Here is a 15,585-nt window from a genome sequence, read left to right on the forward strand (position 1 = left end):
TCAGAGACCCTGGGCTGAGGACGGGATTCGAGACAGCAGACAGAACCCACCCACGGACCCCCTCCCTCCCACTTGTGCACAACAGTAACTATATTGAGAGCTAAAAAACAAACCCATGGCAATATGGAAAATAATTTAAAATTTCATCAGCGGACCAGAAATTTTGAGAGACTTTGAAGAATTTTTGGAAGAGAGGAAGGAGTTAGGATCAGATGGAGGGATACACTGCAATGGAGGTAAGTATGAACCCTGTGTGCAGACCAGGAACCACGAACCGGGAGAGAGGGTTGCACCTTTCAGGGAGCCACTTTGTCCTGGGAGGGCCTCCCCCAGGGGGGCCGTGGCCTGGGAGGATGCAGACATGCACCTCTGCAAATGCCAGCCTGCCTCTGAGCAGCTGGGGGAGTGGGGGGAGAAAAGCAGGCTCTACCAGGAAAAAACAAACAAACAAACAAACAAACAAACAAACAAGTGGGGTCAGTTAAATGTCTCCTGGCACCCTCGGGGTGTCAGGGAGGAGGTGAAGAAACAGGGTCTCTCACACACTTGATGGGGGTACGAGTTGGTACAACCACTTCAGAAAATAGTTTGCTGTTATCTCAAAAAGTTGAATGAGAATCTATCCATGAGCAGAGAAGCAAGTGCCCATGTGCATTGGGGTAGAGGTGCAGGAATATTCATAGCAGCATTGTTTTATTAGCCCCAAGCTGGAGTGCCCCCAAATGTCCATCCACGGAAGGGATAAATATGGTGGCATATCCACGTGGGGGAACAGTATGCAGCCCCGAAAACTTAGCAACACAAAATTTATGGGAATTTTACAGACTCAAAGTTGAGTAAGAGATACAAGACCCCAAACTATAAGTTGTATGATTGGGTGGCAGATTGTATTTTCCAAAGGTGTCATAAATGCAGGGATAGCCAAAGATATTGTTTATCATACATTCTCTCCTTTTAAAATTTAAGTTAATCTTTTAAAAATTGTGGTAACATACACATAAAATTTACCATCTTAAATTTTGGGGTGTGCATTTCAGCAAAGTTAAGTACATTCATATTGTGCAACCATCACCAACATCCATTTCCAGACCTTTTCATCTTCTCAAACTGAAGCTCTGTACCTATTAAACAATAACTCCCAAATCCCTCCCCTGACCCGTGGCAACCACCACTCTACCTTCCATCTCTATGATTTTGACTACTCCAGGTCCCTCATATACATGGAATCAGACAGTATTTGGCCTTTTGTGACTGGCTTAGTTCACTTAGCATAATGTCCTCAAGGTTCATCCATGTAGCACGTATCAGGATTTCCTTCCTCTTTACAGCTGAATAATATTCCAGTGTATAGATAGACCATACTGGGCATCTTTTGGCTATTGCAATGTGCCACTATGTACATGTGTGTACATGCACATGATCTTCTTACAGGTTGTTATGGGGGTCTATGTTTCTTCCCGTAGGATCTGGGAAGGCCACAACAAGAATGATGCTGTGTGACTTCCAGGCTAGGTCCTAAAGGGTGATACAGCTTCCTCCCAGTCCCCTTCAGCAGCTCCTTCGAGGGGTTCCAAAGGTGCTCCTCACCCCCATGACCATATGCAAGGCCTTGAGCAGGAATCACCCACCCTGAGCCCAACCAGCACAAGCTCTTGAGAGAGAATAATAGAATTATCTTTGTTTCAGGCCCCTGCAGTTTGGGGTATTTGCTCTGCAGGGATAGATAACCAGATTTTATTTCTATAAAGTTTAAAAGCAGGCAGAATTAAACAATATTGTATAGGAATACATATACACTTGGTGAAACTATAAGGAACAAAGAAATGATTACCATGAAAGTGAGGATAACCTTTATTTCTAGGGAAAGGTGAGTGGAAGGACATATGGAGACCTTGTACATGAATGTTCACTTTATAATAATTTGTGAAGCTGTTTGTCTATGTTGAGTGTTATCTTTCACAGTAAAAAAGCATGCTTTTTGTTTTTTGTTTTTTAAAGAAAGGCAAAAAGAAAGTAAGATTCTCCGGGCTTGGATGATGTGGGGCATAGCCCCCGCCAGCAACCCCCATCAAGCATCTTATAGAACAGCCTGGCCTTGGACAGGACCCCTGCACCCCAAGCCACCCTCCCACATGGAGCACAAACCCTTGGGAGCGGCAGACCAGCATGACCATGAGGGAAACCCATGCCAGCCACCACAGTGACTGTATAGCTGATCTGGAAGTCTCTGATAGAAGCCAGCTAATGAGAGGACAAAGGCAAACATTGGAATCCTTGACAACATGAAATATAGTAAAGCCCTGGCAACCACTATTCTACTTTCAGTCTCTATGAATTTGCTGGTTCTGGACATTTCATATAAGTGGTATCATATAATATGTGGCCTTTTGTGTCCCGCTTCTTACACTTAGCATCATGTTTTCTAGGTTCATCCACATTGTAGCCTGTCAGTACTTTATCTCTTTTTATGGCTGAAAAAATAGTCCACCATATGGATATACAGTTCTCCCTTCTTCGTGGGGGATATGTTCCCAGACCCCCTGTGGATGCCTGAAATGGTGGAAAATACCAAGTCCTATATATTCTATGTTTTTTTCCTATGCATACATACCTGTAATAGAGTTTAATTTATAAATGAGGTGCAACAAGAGATTAACAACAGTAACTAATAACATAACAATTATAACAATATGCTATAATACAGGTTATGTGAATGTGGTCTCTCTCTCCAAATATCTCATTGGACTATACTCACCTTTTCTCTTCTTGTGATGATGTAAGATGATAAAATGCCTATGTAACGAGATGAAGTCTAGTGAATGATGTAGGTGTTGTGATGTAACATTAGGCAACTACTGACCTGACACTGTTGTTTCCAGACTGCAAGTGACCATGGTAACTGAAACCACAGAAAAGCAAAACCGCAGATTATGGAGGACTACTATACCGCATTTTGTTATCCATTTATCAGTTGATGAACATTTGGTTTATTTACACTTTTTAGCTATTATGAATAAAGCTACTATGAACATTTATGTACAAGTTTTTTTTTTGTGGACATATGTTTTCATTTCTCTCAAATAACTAGATGAGAAATTGCTGGGCCATACAGTAATTATATGTTCAACTTTTTAAGGAACTGCTAAACTTCTCCATAGCACCTGCACCATTTGGCACTCTCACCAGCTATGTATAAGGGTTCCAATTTCTTCACATGCTCACCAACTCTTGTTATTGTCATTACTTTTTTATTAAACCCAGTCAGGTGGGTGTGAAGTGGTGTCTCATGACTTTGATTTGCATTTCCCTGATGACCAATGATATTGAGCATCTTTTATTTTTAAGATTTATTTATTTATTTATTTGGCAGAGAGAGACACACAGAGAGAGGGAACACAAGCAGGGGGAATGAAAGAGGGAGAAGCTGGCTTCCCGCTGAGCAGGGAGCCCCATGCGGGGCTCAATCCCAGGACCCTGGGATCATGACCTGAGCCGAAGGCAGACACTTAACGACTGAGCCACCCAGGTGCCCCATTGAGCATCTTTTCATGTGCTTATTGGACATATGTGTATCTTCTTTGGAGAAATGTCAGTTCAAATTCCTTGCCCATTTTAAAATTGAGTTGTCTTTTCTTGCTGAGTTGTAGGAGTATTTTATATATTCTGTATACTCAATATTTACCAGATATAGGATTTACAAATATTTTTTCCCATTCTGTGAGTTGTCTTTTCACTTTTTTTGATAATGCCCTTTGTTGTTGTTTTTTTAATGATTAGAAAAAAAATTTTTAAGTAATCTCTACACCCAACGTAGGGCTCAAACTCACAACCCTGAGATCAAGAGTTGCATGCTCCACTGACTGAGCCAGCCAGGTGCCCCTGACGATGTCCTTTGGTGCACAAAAGTTTTTAATTTTGGTCAAGTGCAATTTGTGTTTTTTTTTCTTTGATTGCTTTGATTATGTTTTTGGTGTCATATCTAAGGAGCTGTTGTCTAATCTAAGGTTATGCAGATTTTCACCTATGTTTTCATCCAAGAGTTTTTTGGTTTTAGCTCTTACATTTAGGTATGTAGTCCATCTTTAGTTAATTTGCATATGTGGTATGAGGTAAGGGTCCAAGTTCATTCTTTGGTATGTGGATAATCCAGTTGTTCTAGCATCATTTGTTAAAAAGACTCTTCTTTCCCCATTGCAAGCCTTGTCAAAAATCAATTGACCATAAATGTATGGATCTACTTTTGTACTTTCAAGTCTATTCCTTTGGTCTATATGTCTAAATGCCAGTACCACACAGTCTTTTTTTTTTTTTTTAAAGATTTTATTTATTTATTTGACAGAGAGAGACACAGTGAGAGAGGGAACACAAGCAGGGGGATTGGGAGAGGGAGAAGCAAGCTTCCCGCTGAGCAGGGAGCCCGATGCGGGGCTTGATCCCAAGACCCTGGGATCATGACCTGAGCCGAAGGCAGACGCTTAACGACTGAGCCACCCAGGCGCCCCTGGTACCACACAGTCTTGATTACTGTAGTTTTGTATTAAGTTTTGGAATCACAAAGCATGAGTCTTCTAACATTGTTCAAGACTGTTTGGGCTCTTCTATATCCCTTGCAATTCCAAATGAATTTTAGAATCAGCTTATTTTTTTTTTAAGGCAGAGTTTGGATAGGAGTGCACTGAATCTAAAGATCAATTTGGAGAGTACTGCCATCTTGATATTGTCTTCTAGTCTACGAACACAGATCTTTCCATTTTCTTTCAACAACATTTTATAGTTTCCAGTATACAATACTTGCACTTCTTTGGTTAAATTCATTCCTAAGTATTTTTATTCCTTTTGGCACTACTGTAAATGGAATTTTTTTTTTTAAGATTTTATTTATTTATTTGTCAGAGAAAGAGAGAGAGAGCACACAAGCAGGGGCAGGGGCAGGCAGAGGGAGAAGCAGGCTTCCCGCTGAGCAAGGAGCCCAATGCAGGACTCGATCCCAGGACCCTGGGATCATGACCTGAGCTGAAGGCAGACGCTCAACTGAGTGAGCCACCCAGGCGTCCATGGAACTGCTTTCTTAATTTCATTTTCAGATTGCTTATTGCTAGTGTTTAAAAGTGTAACTGATTTTGTATATTGATCTTATATCCTGCAACTTTACTGAACTCGTTTATTAGCTCTAATAGTTTTTTGAGGTTTTTTTTTTTTTTTTGTAGCTTCTTAGGATGTTCTATATACAAGATCATGTCATCTGAAATATAGTTTACCTCTTCCTTTCCAATCTGGGTGCCTTTATTTCTTTTTCTTGTCTAATTGCCCTGCCTACAACCCCCAGTACAATGTTAAATAGAAGCAATGAGAGTGGACATCCTTGTCTCAATCCTGATCTTAGGGAGAAAGTGTTCAGTCTTTCACCATTAAACATAATCTAATCTCTGGGTTTTTCATAGATGCCCTTTATCATATTGAAAACGTTCCCTTCTTGTCCCGGTTTGTTGCATGTTCTTTTTGTCATGAAAGGGTGTTTGGCTTTGTCAAATGTTTTTTTCTGTATCTATTGAGATGATCATGTGTCCCCCCTGCGCTTGGTATATTGTATTGACTGATTTTTGTATGTTAAACCAAATTTGAATTGCTGGGATAAATCCCACTTGGTCGTGGTGTATAATCTCTTTTATTTATTTATTTATTTATTTTAATCTTTTTTATTTTTTAAAGATTTTATTCATTTATTCATGAAAGACAGAGAGAGAGAGAGGCAGAGGCTCCCAAGGAGCAGGGAGCCCGATGCGGGACTCGATCCCAGGACCCTGCGATCATGACCTGAGCCGAAGGCAGACGCTCAACCATCTGAGCCACCCAGGCACCCGGTGTATAATCTCTTTTAATATGTTGTTGGATTCAGTTTGCTAGTATTCTGTTGAGGATTTTTGCATCTACATTCATAAGAGGCACCAATCTCTATTTTTCTTGTGATGTCTTTGTATTTGGTGTCAGGGTAACACCACTTCATAGAATGAGTTGGGAAGTGTTCCCTCTCTTCTATTTTTTGCATTGGTGTTAATTTTTCTTTAAACATTTGATAGAATTCACTGGTGGAATCATCTGACCCTGGGCTCTTCTTTGTTAGGCTTTTTTTGATTACTAACTAAAATTCACCAAATTTGGGAAGAGTTCAGTCTTGATTTTTTACTAAGAATCAGTCTTTTTTCTTTTTGATATGTAACACTTTACATTTCTTTTTTTTAATATCTTATTTATTTATTTCACAGAGAGAGATACAGCAAGAGAGGGAACACAAGCAGGGGGAGTGGAGAGGGAGAAACAGGCTTCCCGCTGAGCAGGGAGCCCGATGCGGGGCTCGATCCCAGGACCCTGGGATCATGACCTGAGCCGAAGGCAGATGCCTAACTGACTGAGCCACCCAGGTGCTTCTCATTGAAGTATGGTTAACACAGAATGTTACATTAGTGTCAGGTGTACAACATAGTGATTCAACTACTCTATATGTTATGCTATGCTCACCACAAGCGCAGCTACCATGTGTCACCAGACAATGCTATCACAGTACCATTGACTATATTCCCTATGTTGTACCTTTCATCCCTGTGACTTATTCATTCCATCAGTCATTTTTCTGGAATAAGTTTTTCCTAGGTTGCTGCAAGCCTTTGGTTAATGTTCTGAATTCCAAAAAAAAGTTGATCCTGAAATTTTCTGCCCATGTTTTCATTGCTTTATGGTGGGGTGGAATGTGGAGTTCCTTACTTCACCATTTTTGCTGATGTCACTCCTTAGTTGGGTTTCTGATAGACAAAAGCAACCCATCTGATAAGAGATGTATTTAGTTATAAAGGTAGGCATTAGGATGACGGTTCTCAAACTGTAATGTACATAAGAATTAGGGCACCTGGGTGGCTTAGTCGTTGGGTGGCTGCCTTCGGCTCAGGTCATGATCCCGGGGTCCTGGGATCTGGTCCCACGTCGGGCTCCCTCCTTGGGGGGAAGCCGGCCTCTCCCTCTCTCACTCCCCCTGCTTGTGTTCCTGCTCTCGCTGTCTCTATCTCTGCCAAATAAATAAATAAAATCTTTAAAAAATAACAAGAATTAACTAGAGATGATGATGATAAATGCATATTCCTAGGTCCCATCACACATTCAAATAATTTTCCCCAGGGGCCTGCGGGTCTGTATTTTAGGCAGGCACTCAGTGGACCTTTTGGAAGTACTGCATTTGAAGAATGAAAAGTAATAACAAGCAGAGGTCATGTAAACATGTTCATTTCACATTTTTCATAGATCACAGCCAAGAGAAACTGTTTACAGTTGAGAAATCAAGACATGGGTGTACATGTTAGAGTTATGGAGGTAAGAACTGGAACCAGAAATGGTGAAGGGAGGTAGGCTTCAGGGAGGGGACTGGAGTGAGACAGGGCAAGTTTGACTTTTTTCTTTACAGTTTGAACTTTCTTTTTCAAATGCAACTGTTTTCTTTATAATAAAACAGATAAAAACAAAAGTGACAGGGAAATCAGTAGGAGGGGGCTACTGGCCAACAACCCTGCCTTGCCTTCTTGGTACCCTGGCCAGCCCAGTCCTGCCCACCACCCCTTGGCCAGCAGATGTGGCTGCACTGGGCATCCTGGCACCTTGAGCAGAGTGCCATGGAGTAGGGTTCCTCTCCTTTAGGGTGGACCATGCCCTCACCGCATCCCTCCAGAGAAGAGGGCTCTGGCCACTGCACGCCAACGAGGTGAGGAGAACGCTGTGATCCAAGGAAGCCGAGTTACAACCTGGAGTCACAGACGCTGCAAAGGGCCAACCCAAGGTCACACAGTGACCCGGTGCTTCCCAGAACCAGGAGTCTTTTGGGGCTTAAAAACATAAGCATAAAAATCAAAAACAAACTTTGCTTGGAAGCTGGCCGTGGGCAGTTGGCTTAGCTTACACCACGGGTTCACCAGCCAACTGTTTCAGAGGCCTGGGCAGGGGGCCACCTGACAGGATATGCTGGGGAGCCAAGCGGGACGGCTGCTTCTAGGGAAGGGATGGGCGATGACAGCCGTTCCCCTGCATGGTGGAGGGATGTGGCTCCCCCAGCGCCCTTGCTCTGCAGGGCTATTTTCAGGGTGGAGGTTATCTAGACTGTCCAGCCCAAAGCCCTCCGGTCCAAAGCAAATGCCAGAGACGCGTTGTCCTTTCCACGGTGGAGGTGTTTCTCCCTTCCCAAACATCCTGTGCTAGCGTGGGAAGCACCTCCAAACAGAAAAGTCAAAAAGCTTCTCTATTTGATGGAGTCCACCATCTACCCAAAAGCAGAGATGGGGAGGGCGGGATTGATGGAAGGTGACACTGGGTCCAGAGCCTTCTTTCTGACATCCCCCAGCCAGGGTGATGCTATGCTCTGATGAGCTAAGCAACAGACTTGAGGAGTTAGTGTTTGGGGTTTCCCAGGGTGCCGTGAGAAGTCAGGCAGGGTCATAGAAGAAACAGAACATGAGCTGAGCCTAGCAGCTGGGCAAGCTCTGGATGCAGGAAGGCAGAGGAATGTTCCTACTTTAAGGGGCAGGAAGGTGCAGTGACATAATGTAGCTTGCTATTCAGGCCAACCTTGACTCTTGCTCTATAGGCCTCCTGAAATGAGCTCAGGGACCTGGGGGAACTGTACAGGCATCAGTAGATATGACCCCACCCAGAGGTCCCTGCCACCTCCCAGTCCACAAGGCAAACAAAATGCTTTTTTTTTTTTAAAGAATTAAAAAGTTTTTAAAAAATTTATTTATTTAGGGTGCCTGGGTGGCTCAGTCATTTAAGTGTCTGCCTTTGGCTCAGGTCATGATCCCAGAGTCCTGGGATCAAGTCCCGCATTGGGCTCCCTGCTCAGTGGGGAGTCAGCTTCTCCCTCCCTCTCTGCATCTCCCGGCCGCTCATATTCTCTCTCACGCACTCTCTCTCTCTCAAATAAATAAATAAAATCTTTTTTTAAAAAAATTACAATTTATTTATTTAAGTAATTATACCCAACATGGGGCTTGAACTCTCAAGATCCTAAGGTCAAGAGTCCCATGCTTTTCTAACTCAGCCAGCCAGGCACTACCCCACCCTTCTTTTTATTTTTATTTATTTATTTATTTTATTTTTAATTTTTTTTAAGGTAGGCTACGCATCCAATGTGAGGCTTGAATGCATGACCCTGAGATCAAGAGTCATAAGCTCTACCAACTGAGCCAGCTAGGTGCCCGGAACACTATGTGTTTTAAAAAGAATTCATGTTTGTTTTGGTGTTAATTCTTCTGCTCTCACCCCTGGCTTTGAGGATGGTGAGAACCAGCTCTGGCTCTTCCTCAGTTCTTGGCCAGATGAGGTTGGCATCGCCTACCTTCAGCTTCTTTACCTACCTGCCCAATGGACTTATAGGTGTGTCCCAGGTGTCATCAGCACAATGCCAAAACCCATCTGAGCTGACTGGCTAGTGACTTAATGATGACAGTAGTCACAAGCATACTCAGCTGGCACTGCTGTTCCGAGTGATGCATATACACGATTCTCTGATTCTGCTCCCAATTTTGACATGTGAAGTTTTCCCCCCCACCAAGCAATTCTCCTGGGTGTCCTACAATTTAACTCAATTCTGACACTATCTACTTGGAGATAGCATCAAATTCCATAGGTTGGGGGCTCAGTCCTCTAAGACTGCTTAGACTGCCCCCATCTTAGATGCCAATCACAAGTCCAGGTTGCCACCTGTGCTTCTGACCCATGGGCTATAAGTCAGAGGTTCCCATGACCCCCTCCTGAGGTTTGATTATTTCACTGGAATGGCTCGCTGAACTCAAAGAAACATTACACTTACTGGATTATCAGTTTAATATAAAAGGATATAAATCAGGGACAGCCAGATGGAAGAGATGCACAGAGCAAGGTCTGGGGCTAGGGTGTGGAGTTTCCATGTCCTCCGAATGCACCATTTCCCCCAAATCTCCTTGTGTTCACTAACCCCGAAGCTTTTCAAATCCTGTCTTTCAGGGGGTTTGTGGTAGCTTTATTACATAGACACAACTGATTAAATAATTGGCTATCGGTGATTGAACTCAATCTCTAGCCCCTCTCCCCTCCCCGGAGGTCAGGGGCATGGCCCTGAAAGTTCCAAACCTCTAATGACAAGGTTGGTTCCCTTGGCAACCAGCTCCCATCCCTAGGTGCTTCCAAAAGTCACCTTAGTAACATAACAAAAGACACCTTTAGTACTCTTCTCATTTATGAAATTCCAAGAGTTTTAGGAGCTCTTTACCAGGAAATGGATGAAGACCAAATAAATATTTGTCATAAATCACAATATCACAGACTCTAACCCTTGGGCGCAGCTATCAGTACACCCACCAAGAGGACATAGAGACACGATACCAGGCAGGGAATGGCACAGCCGGGATCTAACCAGGCCAGTGCTCTTGGCCACTTGCTGTTGTGCCCCTCCATAAGTCCACGAGAACATGATTGCTCCTCTCTATAGCCATGGGGCCCAGCAAAACACCAGACGCTTAACTCCAGTAAGTGTTTGCTAAACTGAAGAATGGAAACAAGTTTCCACCAAACCTCCAGTACATAAAATAGACTGTTACTGCAACGGCAAAGGATGCAAGTAAAATTAACAGGTTATCAACATGTCCTAAGGAGCCACAATAAAACAAATGGTGACAAGTGCTTGAATCCATGTGGCAAGCTACAACCTTCATATCACAATTGGAGGGCTGCATAAAGATGTGAGACACTTGGAAACAGTGTGTACACGGTAGAGGTGGGAAATTTTCCCTTTCTTCCCTTCTAGGTTCATTGGCTGGTCTACTAATTAAGCTGACATAAGACAGATTAACAGAAGAAAAACAAACTTAATTTCATACATACAGGAGCTCCAAAGGTGTGGGACTTAAGGGCAAGTTGCACAGTTGAGGCTAATTTGCAACCCTGAGCTCAAGAATGGGATAGGGGCCTGGCTGCAAAAGGGAGGAGGGTAATTTGCAGGACTGTACAAAGAGCAGATGTTTGGTAATTAGATGTGTGCCCTGCCAAGCCAAATTGGTCTTTCAGATAAAAAGTTATCTCTGGTAATATCTCTCTTTCTGGGCCAGGCCCCCATCTAAGTTCTTCTAAGTAATTAAGAGAGAGGTAAAAGCTTTTCTTGAGTCGGCTAGGTCTTGATTGACTTCAGCTCAAAAGAATCCACATGCCAAAGTGGCACATTTTGGGATGGCATAGTCTGCCCCCCTTCAACACTCAAAAGGCACAGCTGGCTCCCAACTTCGAGTTTCATTGAGGGTGAAATCAAGGTGTTGGCAAGGCCACGCTCTTTTCTGGGTGCTTAGGGGATGCATCTACTCCCATAGTCCTTCAGGTTGTTGGCAAAATATAGTTCCACGAAGCTGCAGAACTGAGGTCCCTGTTTCCAGAGATGGTCCAGATTCCCTGACTCATGGCCCCCTCAAAGCCCCCAATGGCAGGTGGATTCCTTCTCACCCCTTGGTGGCTCTCTCTGAGCCCCCACTGTCTCTTCCCTCCCGCTGCAGCTCTGGTCTTCTGCCCCTTGCTGTTGCTTCTAGGGGCTCTTGTGTTTCCATTGTGCCCCAGGCCATCCAGGATGAGCACTCTCATTTGAGATCAGCTGATGATCATTCCATCTGCTGAGGCCCTTCACAGTAGTACTAGGAGTACTATTTGACTGAATAACTCGGGGAAGGGAATCTTGAGGGTCTGCCTTCCGAGCTCTGCCTGCCATGTTGTCTTTGGGAAATTGAACCCAAAGAACACAGAAAAGGGTAATTGAAACTAACTAATGCAGAGAGAGTTGTCAGCAGCAAACCTGTTGCTGCCCACCCAAAAGAGAAGCCCAGCACTGGCCACAAAGGTGGCATGAGTCTTTCCTAATGATGGGACAGCATAGAGTATTCCGTGTGGGGCGGTGATTTGAACGTGTGGCCTCAGGGTATGGCTCCAACCTCCAACATCATGGCCTTCACTAAAACAGGGGGAGCTCCATCTCAGCAATAATAGAGGAGAACCACGCCTGAGGGGCTGCCTTCTGAAGGTGGAGGGAGCAGATGAGCATCCAAAGCAAAGAGGAATGGGGAAGTCGTAGAAAATTAGAGGCAAAAAAGGGATGCTCTCAGATCCAAGGTTTTTAGTCTTCACTGTATCATATTTTGAAGTCTTCATTTTAAAAGTTTTAAATTTCAGAAAATAAGTCCATCTTGGTAAACCATGTTCTGGGGAATTAGCAAAGGAAGTGGAAGTAAAAACATATTTTTATAATTGCTCATTTTTGTTTCTCAAATACACTGGACCCCTGAACAAGGCTGGGGTTAGGGGCACTGACCCCCACGCAGTCAAAAATCCACATATAACTTTTGACTCCCCCCAAAACTTAGCTACTAATAGCCTCCTGTTGACTGGAAGACTTCTGAGAACACACAGTCGATTAGCACATATTGTGTATGTTATACATATCATATACTGCATTCTTACAATAAAGTAAGTGAGAGAAAAAATGTTTTTTATAAAGATTTTATTTATTTATTTGTCAGAGAGAGCAAGCGGCGGGGGGGGGGGGGGGGGGGGCAGCAGGCAGAGCGGGAAGCAGGCTCCTCACTGAGCAAGGAACCTGATGCAGGAGTCGATCCAAGGACCCTGGGATCATGACCTGAGCTGAAGGCAGACAATCAACTGACTGAGCCACCCAGGCATCCTGAGAGAAAAGAAATGTTATGAAGAAATTCCTAAGGAAGAGAAAATACATTTACAGTGCCACACTGTAAAAAAATCTGCATATAAATGAACCCATGCAGTTCAAAACCTGTGTTGCTCAAAGGTCACCTGTATAACTCAAAGAGCATCCCCGGGATATGTTAGAGCAAATGTTCTACAAACTGTTACATTGGTAAGCACGCCCAAAGTCACCTGGCAACTTTTTCTCCTCATTTAAGAAGTAGGATGTGTGCTGATCTGTGCGGCCTCACAGTGGCCTCCAAGCAGGGAACCCAGCCACATGGACTTCAGGGAGGCCAGAGACTGGCTGGGAAGTGGTCCTTAGGATGAATAGAAGGAGCCAGATTCTGTCCTATGCTTGGTGGATGGGTATACAGCCTTGATTTCCCTTTAGAGTTCTTGTAGGGCCCGGCCTGCAGCTGCCATGTGGCCCTGGAACACTGACAGGTGCATACCTCACCCACTCACCCCCCTCTCCAAGCTCGTGTGTGGCCCTAGTGATGGCAAGCCATCTTCCTTTTCTGTCTCCTGGCCACATGGCTGCCCACGAGGAGCCTGGCTCTAAGGGCACCCTCCCACTGCCCTGGGCCCTTGCCACTTCTGCATTAAGCACATCCTCGTTCAATACCAGAGCATCAGCTACACAGCCGTGTGCCTCTCATTTCGGTCACCTTGCATGTTTCAGAGGCCACTAGCACAGTAGTTATGAACTTGGGCTCTTGAGTTCAACAGGCCTAGGTTCAACCCCACTCCCATCTACTATTTATTCGCTAAGTGCAATTCTCTTAACCTTAGTGAGCTTGTCTCCTCACCTGTGAAATGAGGATGGCAGTACCCACCTCATAACATTTAAGTGTTTACTTATCTGCAAATATTTACTGAGCACCTTCCAGTTTTCTAGGTATGGGGGATACAGCTGGATAGCCACAGTGACCGGTCAGCCTGTCTAGGGCCCACGGGTAGCACAGAAGGTCAGAGTGTGCTCAGAATCAGAGCCAGGCTCCCAAACTCCTGATTTCTTGAAAAGCTCTTCCCTTGTAATGTCCACAGTATGGCACTATCCTGGTTCTTCTCTTCTGCTTGACATCTCCAGTCCCCAGCAGGATCCATTCCCATTCTTGTTCCCAAAGGACTATGACCAATGCTCCCAAGGACAAGGGCTCCTTTTTACAGACAACATTTGGGGGCAGAGCTCCCCGTTATAGCAGTTACACTTTCAGTACCTGCTGATCAAGAAAATATATAATGACCAAGGTATGAGTTCAGTAATATTTTAAGTGATTTTGTATTTTATTAACAGTGACAGTGCCTATGTACACTTGGAAAATACCGTTAAAAAGAAAACCACAGGCCCAAAATGGAGTCACTTATGTTAGGCCATGTTACCAAACCAGGGCTTAAATACCTAACCTAATTGCAGTTTCAACCTCCCCCAGAAATGTAGTCTTAACTGGTCTACCAGAAATTTTCTGGTCAGCACCAATAAGGTGACCAGTCCTTTGGGCCCTCTCCATCCCCCAAAGGAAGATGAGGTAATCGAACTAAGACCCTATTTTCCCCAAAGGAAGGTGACCTCACTCAAAATAATCCTTTTTTCTGTTTATGACTTCCTTGTCCTGCCTTTAAAAACCTTTCCCTTTCTGTGGCCCTTTGGAGCTCCCCTCTACTTGCTAGATGAGATGCTGCTCAATTCACGAATCATTTAATAAAGCCAATTAAATCTTTAAAATGTACTCGGGTGAATCTGGTTAACAACACAGTTATATATGAGTTACACATTATATGTTCTGTAGGTTTATTAATTTAACAACATACACAATCAAATGATTGAACTATCTCATCACAGGAGGCATATAAAATTGCTTTCTTTAATTGTTGCCTTCAGTCAATCCTTGTCAAATTTCCCACATTTCCCCTTAATCAGATTTTGGGCAGAATGTGTAACTTTCCAATGCTTGGCAGTTATTCGAAGTCCAGCCAGTTCAATCTCAAATACAAGGTAAACCTTTGCCCACTTCCATTGCCAGCCAGGCTTAGGACCTTAAGAGGAAGAGTGGGATGTGGCTACCTCTTGATTACCCATCTCCCCCCTCCACCTTAGGATCTTGCTTCTCTGATGTTGAGTCATGGAGAATGAAGTAGGGAAGAGTAAAGATCTCTCTACCTAAAGGGTCCACTGCTTGTAGTTTCCTCTCAGGCCAACACTAACTGGCTTTTTAAAAAATTCAGGTATAGGGGCGCCTGCGTAACTCAGTTGTTAAGCGTCCGCCTTCAGCTCAGGTCATGATCCCAGGGTCCTGGTATCCAGCCCTGCATCGGGCTCCCTGCTCAGCAGGAAGCCTGTTTCTCCCTCTCACACACCCCTGCTTATGTTCCCTCTCTTGCTGTGTCTCTTCTGTCAAATAAATAAATAAATAAATAAATTCTTTAAAATAAATAAAAAAAATTCAGCTATACTTCGTTTACAACAAGGATCACCCATTTTAAGAGCATAACCCAACGAGTTTTGACAAATGTAGTCCTGTAAACACCACAATTATGATACAGAACATTCCCACCACCCCCACAGTTCACCTTGTGTTCCTTTGCAGGGGATTCTCTCCCCTGATTCACAACCCCTACCTGCTGATCTGCTTTCTGTCACTAGAGTCTTGTCTTTAGAATTTCATTAATAATGAAAGGTTGTAGCCTTTCAGTGTCTGGCTTCTTCCACCTAGCCTATCAAATTTCGGATTCATCCACGTTTTTGCATGTATCAGTAGTTTGTTCCTGTTTTTGCAGAAGAGTATCCCATTGTATGGATCTATCAGTTTGTTTACCTATTCACTGATAACATTT

Source organism: Callorhinus ursinus, unplaced genomic scaffold, assembly GCF_003265705.2.
Source record: "Callorhinus ursinus isolate GAN/ISIS: 27379988/994484 unplaced genomic scaffold, GSC_fseal_2.0 scaffold115, whole genome shotgun sequence".
In the NCBI taxonomy this organism is placed as follows: domain Eukaryota; kingdom Metazoa; phylum Chordata; class Mammalia; order Carnivora; family Otariidae; genus Callorhinus; species Callorhinus ursinus.